The sequence below is a fragment of the Ambystoma mexicanum genome, chromosome 3p, assembly GCF_040938575.1.
Source record: "Ambystoma mexicanum isolate Mex_15411 chromosome 3p, UKY_AmexF1_1, whole genome shotgun sequence".
In the NCBI taxonomy this organism is placed as follows: Eukaryota; Metazoa; Chordata; class Amphibia; order Caudata; family Ambystomatidae; genus Ambystoma; species Ambystoma mexicanum.
The window spans coordinates 90,893,571-90,906,473 of NC_090925.1; the positions used below are offsets into that span (position 1 = coordinate 90,893,571).

The 12,903-nt window shown below is 44.4% G+C and overlaps 1 long non-coding RNA gene across 1 annotated transcript in view; it reads right to left on the minus strand.

Moving 5' to 3' along the window:
• Positions 1-782: 782 nt before the first annotated feature.
• Positions 783-12,903, minus strand: part of LOC138580125 (uncharacterized) — a 30,188-nt gene continuing 18,067 nt past the window's right edge. Inside the window, exon 2 of the long non-coding RNA XR_011304179.1 lies at positions 783-2,600. This is a non-coding gene — a long non-coding RNA (uncharacterized lncRNA). The remainder of the gene's footprint in view (positions 2,601-12,903) is intronic.

The window sequence follows — 12,903 nt, forward strand, 5'->3', positions numbered from 1 at the left end:
CACGGCTCCAGAATCTATCAGAATCTGAAAATCCCTGCATAAACGTTCTATATGCTATGCTATGTTGTGTTATGCTATGCTGTGTTAAGTTGATTAATACTGTGCACCACTGCAATTTACATGTGGGGTCATTACGAGACGGGCGGTAGCCATGGTGCTATTAACACCATGGCTGCCTCCCATTCCGTGTCCCTGTCCGTTCTTGTTCAATGGGGACTTACGACCCGGTGCATTCTGACCCTGGAGCGACCAGTAAGTCCCCATTGAACAAGCCATTCCCCATTCCCATTTGAGTCCCCATAGGGCTCATTGGGAATGGGGAGGGTGCTAATAATGGGCTCTCGAATGGCAAGCCTGTTATTAGTGCCCTGGTCCTTTAGCAGGACCATTAAGGGACGTGTGATCTGACCACACGTTCCTTACGGTTCCCGCTAAGGCACCTTGGAATTGGGCGGTAAGGGATTACCGGCACCTATCTCCTTACCGGTAATCCCTTACCACCATCTCGTAATGACCCCCATGGTCTCCAGGTGCCCTATATATGGGGATCGAAGTATCCTAAAGAACACTTTGCATTGCATCCACTAAATATTCATATCCCTGAAGGATCTCTTTATTTTTTTCCCAAGATGCCCTTGTTAATCATAACCTCAATGTTCTGGGTCACAACTCTCTCAATCTCTTTAACTGAAATAGTGGATTACAAAATGTGCATTCTCTTAACTGCTTGCATCAAGCATGACCATGCAACACAATTTCATCAAGAATCCAGCTCTCAGAAAACTGATGCAAAATGACCCTGTATTTATGTTTAATCCCTAAAAGACAGACATCATAATATTTAACATTAACATTCATGTATAGCGTTCAATCAAACAATGTACCTATAATGTTATGAACACAGGTGTGGTAAGAAATATCTGCAAGCCCTTTTGTACGTATCAACATCCAGAAAGGGAAAGAATGCCTTCATTACTGTTGAAACCAAACTGCTCAGAAGTACAAGGTGGAAAAGACATTATTTAAACTGGGGAACAAATGCTAGGCAGGTTTCTATATTACATGGACAGATTTACAAGATGAACACATTAGTTACGTCAAAATCATCCACAATCATTTTGCTATGTGAATGGATGCTTATTGATCTAAATGTTGTAACACTTTGTCTGCAATGGTACATGTGTCTGACTTTCACTTCCTCAATGTGGATGGTACCACATCAAATCAATGTTGAAGGACTTCCGCACCATATAGATATTTGAGAGGCAAAGTGGAATACTTATGGTATGACTAATGTGTTTCATTCGTAACACTCTCCACCCTAAATGTGAAATTAATCATATATCCTTTTTCTGGTCTTTATCTATGACATATTTTCATATGTGTTTCTCTACCAAATTCATGTTATCCTTTGAATATTCAGATTATTGTTGTGTCCACATTTCTTCTTTTAAATCGTGTAATCATGATATGTATTTTCTCCTTAACTATTGCAACAAACCTTCATTTTGACATTTTGCACATAAGACACCATATTACTACATTTTTTTAAATCATCTGAAAAGAACAACAGTGGGATAATTACCAGTAAACAGTGAAAGACCATGTTGCAGTATTTGACTTTATGTTGCATGTTTCACCTTCTTCAGGGCATTTTTAAAATCTGCATTTTTCAGACTCTATATGATTGGGTTACACAGAGGAGTAATAGCAGTGTACGTCAAGGATACTATTTTGTTGTCCCTCATTGAATATGTAGATGTTGGTCGCATATATGTAGAGCAAATCGCTGCAGAGAATATAATAACAACAGTCAGGTGGGAGCCACAAGTCGAGAATGCTTTTTCTCTCCCTGCCGTAGACTTCATTTTCAGGATGGATGAGATGATCTTGGTGTAAGAGGTGATGATTAAAGTGAATGACAGCATTGCCAGCATAGCACCACTATAGCACCACCAGTGTAGCTTAGTGCCTCAATAGTTCTCATGCTCAATAGTTGTAGAGCTTCATCAGGGCTGTCAAATCACAGAAGAAATGATTGATTGTGTGGGACTCACAGTAGGAGAACCTGGAAAGCAGAATGATGTGTGTTAGTGGGACTAGGAAACTAACTACCAAAGTTCCAGAACCCAGCGTGATGCAGACAGTTTTATTCAGGATGGTCATGTACCGCAGGGGATTGCAGATGGCCGCATAGCGATCAAAAGCCATGACTGCGAGCAGAAGGGTTTCTATGGACACCATAACTAGAAAAAAAACATCTGCAGCAAGCACTTAGTGAGAGAAATCACTGCATAATTCTGAAAGAAGTGGATCAGCATTTGTGGGTACACGATTGTTGTGTAACAGATGTCGATGAATGCCAAATCTGTGATGAAAAAATACATAGGACTGTGCAGATGTCGGTTCAAACAACTAATTGCCATGACTAGAGTATTTCCCACCAGAGTTAGCAAGTACATCAGCACAAATACAACAAAAAGAGAGATTTTATTCCGTGGAAAATCAGAAAACCCAACAAGCTGGAAAATGTCAACTGAGCTCTGATTTTCTCCATCCATTTCTCCACCAATGCTGCTTTCCTGCAATTTGATTTTGGGCTGAAATCACAAACAGAAGACATGTAAAGATAACGCAGGACTGAGGGGAAAGGGAAGCATGAGTAACAGTGTTCAAATAAATTAATTTCTAGATGACTGTCAATAAACAAACACCATTTTCTCAATGAAGTAGCATCATTTCGTATATTTGTATACACTTGTCTTGCCTCCTATACCTTTCTTTCCTTGTTATGTCCCTTTCATTGGCTTGGTATTTAGTGTTCTTATCATTGCTCGTATGACCCTTTAGGGTGTAACACCCGCTTCCAGAGGAGGATTCTTTTAAAATGTATATAGTATCTAATGACATACATTTTCCTTTCAAAAGAGATGGACTCGATCATGCAATGGCTGTCTGGCCTGTATACTCTCCTTGCTCTGCGTACCTAGCTTCTGACTCTCCCATAGTGCTGATTATTTGCTGCATTTCTAGCTTCTCTGCAATGCTGACGGTGCTTCCCTTCCATTCATTTTTCAATGATGACCTAATTCTCTGAGATGGAATGACATGCCATTGAGACATGACACTTGCATGGAGTGGGGCTGTGCCTTGTCCATAATTACCAAGGGACACAATTCAAAATATTCTCTATAGAGAAGTCCAAGGAGCTCTTAGTACTATTTGGCCTCCACCATTGGATGGCTGCATATATAGTTCACTGCACTGTTGTTAAGTTGAGTATCAAGATACATGGGAACCTGAAAAAGGACCTTTTTGACTCTTATAACCAATTGGCTGAATTTTGCAAACAAACTGGACATTTTGGGAAATATCTGTTAATACATTTAGAAGTTATTGAACAAATAAAAAAGCAAAGTTTCATAGAGAAAAAGTGCACATTTCTGTTCATCACACAGCAAAAGCTGACACAATTTTCAGGTGTGGTCTGAGTTTTTTGTATCGAGTAGTTTTTAAAATATTTGATGGAGAAGGGGTGACCCCTTCTCCCAGAATTATAGCAATGTCTCCCAAAAAACGATGTTCTAAAAAAAACCTTGAAATTCACTGAAAATCATGTAGTTAAGGTGCAGTTAAGTTGAGCATATTTATTACAACAAAACCCTTGAAATTCAGCGCAAGTGGGAATGCATGACCAGTTTAACTCGGCGCTTTCAGGTTGCAAAGCACATGAACACATACATATTATAAGAGAAGAGATTCACAATAATGTACAAAGTGGCATTATGAGGGACATGGCATTATGGGTGATATCAATGCAATGCGAGAATGCCAGTTAAGATTGTCATAACTTCCCATATCCGCGGACTGAATATCCAGTGATTGTTAGGTTAAATTAGCTCAACTGCACCTTAACTAAAGTTTTTTCAGTGAATTACCCAGCCCGCAGAAGCGGCCATGTAATTATGTTTAAGTTGTTCAATTCATAGGAAGATCAGTTTTTGGGCGGCTTTAAACTTTGGCACCATTTGACAAATCCTCACCAAAAACCGCAAAAAATGTATATGGTCACCTCTAAATGATTTTGTGAAGTTTGGTGAGGATTGTTCAATGTGGCGCACATTTATAGGGGGAACCCAAACCTTTGAAATCCTCATAGACATAATGGAAAAAAAAAAAATTGCTCACGCTTACAGCCTAAACCGCTGGACGGTCCGCATACTTATCACATGGTTTGGTGTCCGCGGATGCCTCTGGCTAGTAAAGTACTGGTGTGGTTGTCACAGACATTAAGCATGCATGCTGGTTGGATGTTGAATACTGTGAGCTGCGTCATATTTTTGGAAACTGAAGCCATGTTAGATTCGCAGACCACTGTGGACAGTGCAGTGAGAAAATACACCTGGAAATACAGTTGGTGTTATTTTGTACCTGAAGATGGGTTTGCGAAAGGTCAGGGAGTGGAAAAAGGTAATTCTTAGAGTTTTTAGCTCAGGGGTGAACCAACCATTTAGAAGGGCTTCTTGTTTAACTTTGCGTAGCGCGAGTGGAGCTATTTTATTTATTGCTGCCAATATTGTGTCGTTTTAGTGTCTGGTCAATGTGGTAGGGTTGGCATTATCACAGGTAGGTGTTGCCAGGACAGGTAGCATTAGTGGGAGCACGTTGTTGGCTGTAATACTCTTTTTGTTTCTCTATGGTGCCTCTGGGGCTATGATTGGGAGGTTGGTTGGGCTGATCTTAGTATTGATAACAAATGTTATGAGGTGGTGATCCGACCACAGACAGGAAGAGTTAGAAGTGATGGTGGACAGGCAATTGATTTCTGAAAGCCAGTTCAGTATGCTACATTTCACATGCGTGGGATTCTGAATCTTGTGCACAAAGCTGCCATGGTGTTGGCCAAGGATAGAGCATTGTTGTCGAGTGGGTTGTTGAGGCCTAGGTTGAAATTGCCAGAATGATGGTTTGAGATTTGGGTTTGGCATTGGATGAGATGATTGGCGTGACCTCATTCTCAAAGGTGCATACAAGCCCTGGGGTGAACATTTAGTGTAGCTTTTGCTGAAAGGGACAGTTTAACTTATAGGAGTTTGCAGGATGTGTGGGGAGTTGAGGGACCCACGCTCATGTTCATAGATGTTTTAGCTATGATGGCCACTCCTCCACCTTTGGTATTGGGTCTGTCCCTCCTGCATATGGAATAACTGTCTGGGAACAGCAATTGGCAGTGCTGAGCCTGCAGCATCATTGTATGCCGTGATGATGTCTGTGATGTCAAGTGCGTGGGCAGGAAGTGATCTGGCGTTAATGAGTGCTCCCAGAATGGTATGGTTAGGTGTGTTAGGGGGGAGGGAGTAGTTGTGGATTCGTGTGTGTCGTGCGGAGTGTGAGGAGTGAGTTTCTTTTTCTGATGGAGGGGACAGTGGAGCATGATATGTCTCTAGTTGAGTATGTTCTGAGTGCTAGGTTAGTGTTTCTGAAGGCAAGAGGCAGAGTGAGGCTGTTTGTTGTGTTGTGACAGTGATGGGATGTCTTAGGTTCCAGGATGTGCTTATCAGGAGCGACGTGTAGTTGAGGTGGGGCATGGTCAAGAGGGGCCTGGTGTGCAGGGTGAGGTTGGCCTCAGCCGTGTGCGGGAGCATGGAAGTAGCCTGGTTGGGCATGATGTAGGATAAGGTCAGGCAATGACATGCGTATAGCAAATGATTGATGAAGACGCAGGGTACAGTGTTTGGCGGGTTGGAAGGGCAGAGTGGTAACGTGTCTACTTCAAGATTGGGAGTCTGTAGGTGGTTGGGTAAATAAGGGGACAAGAAGCAAAGTGATATTTCAATGCAGATTTAACAAAAGCACAATGCAGCTTGTCTACATTAACTATGGGAGCAGGTTAGCACGGACAAGATGTGATGTGCTGAGGAGAACATTCAATGCAGATTAACATTGTGTGGCTGGCCTACATTAGCTATGGGAGCAAGTTAGCAAAAGCAAGATGCGGCATGCTGAGGAGCACTTTCAATGCATATTAACAGACACAGTGCGGCTTGCCCACATTAACTATGGGAGCAAGTTAGCACAGACAGGATGCGTCGTGCTGATGAGCACTTTCAATGCAGATTAAGAGACACAGTGCGGCTTGCCTACATTAGTTATGGGAGCAGCCGATACAAGCCTCTGTCACCTAGTCATGCATCGTAGGGATGTGTGAACCCACAGAGAACTGCAATGTGTGCCTGATCTACAGACCCTGCAAAGGTCTGTTAGCCACAATGACAGCCATTTGAAATGTTCTCAAACCTATAATTAGTTTCTCAACTGACCAATCTGGTTGAATCTTACTATATCCCTGAACAGGCCAGTGAACCACCCACAAATCCAAACTCAAAATAGCCAATAAGGTAGCATATTTGCTATTTGTGGGTTAAGGTAACTGTAGTCAAACCTATGAACCACCACTTGGTTTTTACCTATTCTTCAGGCATTTTCAAAATAAATCAGTGGATGGATTTGCATCAAAACACAACAAGCTTGAATATGAGACCCTGATTCTTAAGTGATGTGATTTTATGTTTTGGAGCTCTCTCCCTCCCTTCCATCTTTACAAAATAATTCTGACTCCGTCTGGTTTCATTGAGGTGGCGGGAGTAATATAGGGTGATTGTATTTAGAGAAGTCACTTTGGTTAAAGGGAGGATATGTTAATTTGATCTCATCAAAAATGCAATGAAAACATTAACAAAATGAAACATTCATAAAGGGGCGCGATAATTGCAGCGCAAAAGCAAAAATATGCAACACAGTTTCCAGTTGCAGTTCCTATGCCAATTATGAATCATGCTCCACCATCATAATGCAACTATATCTTAGCCACTGACATGCACTCCTCATGAAATCTCACAATGTGTTCATTGACATGAAACCATATCGGTGACCATCAAACCACCTGCCCAGGTACTGTCCTATTTCACTATGGTATGCCCTTTCCTCATGCATCGGGCATCCCCAAGCCATCCAGTTGGCCCAATGGGCATGCCAACCACTTTTCCCAGGATATGTCAGATAACATGCCTTGACAACCCTACACAAGATTAAGTGCCAAATTAGGATAGTCTGTGGCTGTAGCCAGTTTGCACATTGCCACAAGTATGGCTTTCAATAATAGCCCAGGCACCTCCAATCCAAAGGATATTGCCTGAAGCCATGCACAGTTATACCTTTCACAGGACTGGCACCTATAATCCATCTACTTTGGCCACCTGCTCTACACACTGGGCATGGACTGCTCCCATGCCAAAATGGCCATTTTCTCAGATACCCAAAGCAACTAGAAATAGCCAATGGGAATGGCAAGCTGTTACGAACAATCATAGTGTTCTTGGCAAATGGTCAGTCTGGCGCCGTTGGCGGCGTATATCGAATATACAATTCCCCCAATCCAAGATGGCCGGGGTTTTACCGGTGAACAGTGCAGTGTTTCGGGAGACCGCAGAACAAGCTCCTCCCATTCATCACAGGAACGTATTTTCGGTTCCGAATCCATCACAGCATTGCGTTGCTACTGTACACAGAAGTCACGCTTCGTGAGTATCGCTTCTAGATTTCTCGGAACCCGAACATCAATAGGACTTTATCTCACTGCCATTTTTCTCTACTCCCTTCCGTTAGGAATCCTCACATCCACCCCCCGGAACTCTTTAGCCATCCTTTTCGTAGCTCCACTCAACACGGAAATCTCCGGGACCCTTCCACATTAGGTAGGCAGCATTCCTCATCAGTCCTCCATGATATATTCCCTCCACCTGCACTTGTTAACCCTCTCCTCCGTTCTCTCTGTATAGCTCAACCCACTTCTTCCACGCACACGGACTACACCTCCCGACTGCCACTGTGGTCCGATCTCTCAGCATCTCTCTACATTCTCAATCCAAGGGTAGGTTCCACTAGCTTGAACCTCTTTTCCTTTTTTCACGTACTGTTCTATCAGGATTAATCTCTCCCCTCTTATTTCAGTCAACACGGACAGCTGAAAGAAGGAGACATTGAATTTAATATTAAGGAGCAAAACGCCAAACCGACCCTACGGGGAAACGCATCTGCATCCCGTCCCGTCCAGCCTCTTCTCCGTTGGATTCCACCAGCGAGGGTTTTCTCCCCCTTGAGGGTTTCCCTGGCGTCTTCACTCTGCGCCGATCAATCAGCGCCGAGAGAGGGTGTCAGGGGAATCACTCCTTTCCTCCGAATACCCTCCGAAGACCAGGTAGGAGACGCCTTGTTCTTATACTCGTGTAAAATTGAGAAAGTGATTGTCGGCGTTTTCCCTCCAGTTGAGGGACGCCATTTACATAGGCTGGTTCCCTATTAACAACCATAACAGTTAGCAACGCCCTAAAAGAAAAGGTCGATCACCTTCCCCACGAGTATCCAGGCAGGAAATCTCTACGAACCATGGATCAACAGATCCAACAACTCGCGGCAGCCATGCAGGCCTTGTCCGCCGAGGTACAGAATCTCAAACAGGAAAATGCCTCTTTAAAAAGTCAAGTGGGTAGATCGGCTCAATGCTCAGAGGTACCCCCAGGTCCACTTTCCTCTGGCAGGTTCGATGGAAACCCCCATCTTGTTAAAGAGTTCCTGGAATCATGCACGGTTCAATTTGCCTTTAAGGCAGCCTTTTTTCCAACAGACCGTGATAAAGTAGGTCATATGATTTCTCAAATGACCGGAGCAGCCTTAGCCTGGGCCACTCCGTTAGTGACCAGTAACAACCCTATTTTGGATTCCTACACTGCCTTCTGTAATAGTGTAAAGAACATGTTTGGCAGACAAGAGGTGACTATCGCATCTCAAGAACGTCTGTTGGACCTAAAGCAAGGCTCTCAAGATATCCTGACATATATCACCCGTTTCAAACAGATGGCGGCGGATACGGCCTGGGCAGATGATGCCTTAATAACGTTGTTCCGTAGAGGTCTATCTGAGGAATTAAAGGATGAGGTCTCCAGGGTACCTCGACCATACAACATGAGTGAATTCATAGCCCTGGTAATGCAGTTGGACTATAGACTCCAGGAGAGAAACAGAGAGAAACGAAAGGGTAGGAACAGTAGACACCACCTGGAGGGAAACGTTATGCCACACAAATCCGTTTCCACAGAAGAACCCATGCAGTTGGGGGCTTCACGCGGACCGCTTACCCCCGAAGAACGATTTAGAAGAAAGTCTCTTGGGCTCTGCATGTATTGCGGGGCAAACACCCATACAGTCAAAGAATGTCTTCTGATCCCCAGCAAAAAGGCGGGAAACGCCAGTGCCCGGCCGTAAGGGGAACGACGGTACAGGGCCCATTCCATTCAAATAGTTCCCTCTTTAGTGCTTTTCCTGATCCCCAGAGCCCAAATCCCGAGAACGGTATGGTAGTTTTGGGAGTATCCATCGCCTGGAATAACATCCGACTGGAAAACGTTCTTGCTCTGGTAGATAGCGGAGCCGCGGGTAATTTTATAGATGATTCTTGGGCTCAAAGGCATAACATTCCAAGAACCGCAAAAATTGTCTCCATCCCTGTAGAGAGTGTAGACGGTAGTCCCCTCATTTCAGGCCCCATTAAAGATCATACGGGTTCCCTGGTCTTGACAATTGCGACACACCAAGAACCAATTGTGTTAGACCTCATACGGACAGCTCACTATCCCATCATATTGGGGATTCCGTGGTTAAAGAAACATAACCCGTACATTAATTGGGCAGCAGGGACTTTATTCTTGGGTTCCGAGAGGTGCGTCCAGCATTGCCTTACGGGAAGAAAGACCGATTCTGGAACCTGTGAGGCAGGAAACTCGAAGCCTCCTGGAACCCTACTAAACCAAATCTCCATTATACCTCCAGAATACCAGCAATTCCAACCTGTCTTTACCCACTCTGAATACACGGAATTACCTCCTCACCGAAGAGATGACTGTGCCATAGATTTAGTACCCAACAGTCCTCTCCCATTCGGACGCATGTATATACTCTCAGCCAAAGAGAAGGAGGTGCTGAAGGAGTATATCCGAACCCATATCAAAAATGGACTAATCATGGAATCAACTTCCCCGGCGGCAGCTTCCCTCTTTTTTATACCTAAAAAGAACACCTCAGAGCTCCGCCCGTGCATTGACTATCGCGGCTTGAACAAGATTACGGTGCCAGACAAGTATCCAATGCCACTCATCCCAGACATATTGGAGGCCGTAAGGGGCGCTCGCATTTACACCAAACTCGATCTGCGGGGGGCTTACCACCTTATCCGAATTAAGCCAGGAGACGAATGGAAATCGGCCTTCCGCACTCCATTTGGCCATTACCAATATAGAGTTATGCCTTTTGGTTTATCCAACGCACCAGCCGTGTTTCAGCGGTTTATGGATCACCTATTTGCAGATATCTCCCTACACTATGTAATAGTCTATCTAGACGATATCCTGGTCTTTTCCCCCTCATTGTCTGAACATATCCACCATGTACAGGAAGTGCTCTCCCGCTTACAACAAAACCATCTTTTTTGTAAGATAGAGAAGTGCGAGTTCCATAAACCTTCTGTCGCTTATCTAGGATACATACTTTCAGGGGAAGGCATTGCGATGGACCCTTCCAAGGTCTCAGCAATCACAGAATGGCCAATTCCGAAATCAGTCAAAGACATCCAAAGATTCCTGGGATTCGCCAATTTTTATAGGCGTTTCATTCCCCATTTTTCCTCTCTTACACATCCTTTGACTCATCTCCTAAAGAAAGGAGTGCCCTTCCATTGGTCATCAGAAGTACAACTCTCATTCAGGGAACTGAAAGAACTCTTTACCAAAGCTCCGATACTATCCATGCCTGACCAACAGAAGAGGTATATTGTGGAATCGGATGCATCACATCAGGCTCTGGGAGCTGTCCTCCTCCAACCAGGGAATAATAACGTGGAACAACCCATAGCCTATCTATCAAAGACCCTTACTCCAGCTGAACTTAATTATACCGTCCTGGAAAAAGAATTACTGGCCATCAAACGTGCCTTTGAGGAATGGCGACATCTGTTGTTGGGAGCCCGATTCCCAGTTGAGGTGAGAACGGATCACCACAATCTCCGCATATTACAGTATGCTCAAACTTGTAACAGTCGCCAAGCCCGGTGGGCACATTTTTTTTCTCCTTTCCGCATCAAGTTTACTTTCATCCCAGGTTCAACTAATCTGAAGGCAGATGCATTATCTCGGAGAGACCCGGTGGAGAAGACTCCATTCAGGTCCGAACCTATGTTCCCTAAACCCATGAGGGTAACAGTGATCCGAGACTTCCTGCAAAAGATCATAGATGCGTCAAGAGAATGGGAAGCCTCACAGTCAGACTTAATTGGGAAATACCACTTGATTTCCCGCCAAGGCCTGTTCCTCAAAGATCAAAGAATCTTTATCCCTCGCAGAGATTTGCATCTAGAAGTATTACGTCTCTGTCACGATTCTAACTCGGCAGGTCATCGAGGCTGGGCAGGTACATTAGATCTTATTCAAAGACAGTTCTGGTGGCCAAAGGTCAAAGAGGACGTCCGGGAATACATAGCATCATGTCCTATCTGTCTTCAAACCAAGAGCCCTAGACGACCTCCATTGGGAGAACAGGTACACATGCAGATACCTTCCAAACCTTGGCAAATCATATCCACTGATTTTATAGTGGACCTCCCGATCTCGGAAGGATGTAATACCATCATGGTGACAGTAGACTCGCTTACTAAGATGGCTCATTTTATTCCACTCCACAATATTCCATCCACTGCTGTGATGGCTAGGGTATTCTTGGATCGCATATTCTCTCTGCATGGACTTCCGGAAGTCATCATATCAGATCGAGGCTCACAGTACACATCCAAATACTGGAAACAGTTATGTCATATACTCGGAATCTCCAGAGCTCTAAGCTCTGGGTACCATCCCCAGACAAATGGACAGACAGAAAGACTCAACCAAACCCTGGAAGCCTACCTCCGATGTTATATATCAGCCGCACAAGATAATTGGAGGAGCCTATTACCCCTAGCCGAATCTGCTTATAACAATGCCCCACATTCAGCAATACGTCTCAGCCCATTTTTTTGTACCTACGGATTTCACCCTTCGGTATTCACACCGCATTCCTATCCTCCGTCATCCTTTCCGGACATCAACGGGATGATAGACATCATTCAGAAAGGACAGAAAGAGGCAAGGGAAGCCTTGATAGAGGCACGACTCAAAGGCAAGATACAAGTCGATAAGCATCGAACTCCAGCCCCCCCAATACAAGTGGGGGATAAAGTGTGGCTATCGAATAAATTTCTCCCTAAGAGACTGGTCATCTCCAAGTTATCCCCCAAGTATTTTGGCCCTTTTAAAGTTGTCAAACAAAAGGGTCAGGCAGCCTTTCAATTGAAACTTCCTTACTCATGGAAACGTATACATCCCACATTTCATGTGTCTCAGTTAAAACCAGACATACGGAATGAATTCCATTTACAAACCACTAAAAATCCTCTTCCCGTGCTTACGGACACCGGCCCTGAATACGAGGTGTCCGGAATCTGCGATTCCCGCTACAATAGAGGGAGGTTACAGTTTTTAGTGGACTGGAAGGGGTATTCCCTGGCAGAACGATCTTGGGAACCGGCTTCTGCAGTTCACGCCCCTAGACTGGTGCGATCATTTTATCGCTTCCATCCAGGTAAACCCGGCTTTGTCGCACATAAAAGGGGGCATACTGTTACGAACAATCATAGTGTTCTTGGCAAATGGTCAGTCTGGCGCCGTTGGCGGCGTATATCGAATATACAATTCCCCCAATCCAAGATGGCCGGGGTTTTACCGGTGAACAGTGCAGTGTTTCGGGAGACCGCAGAACAAG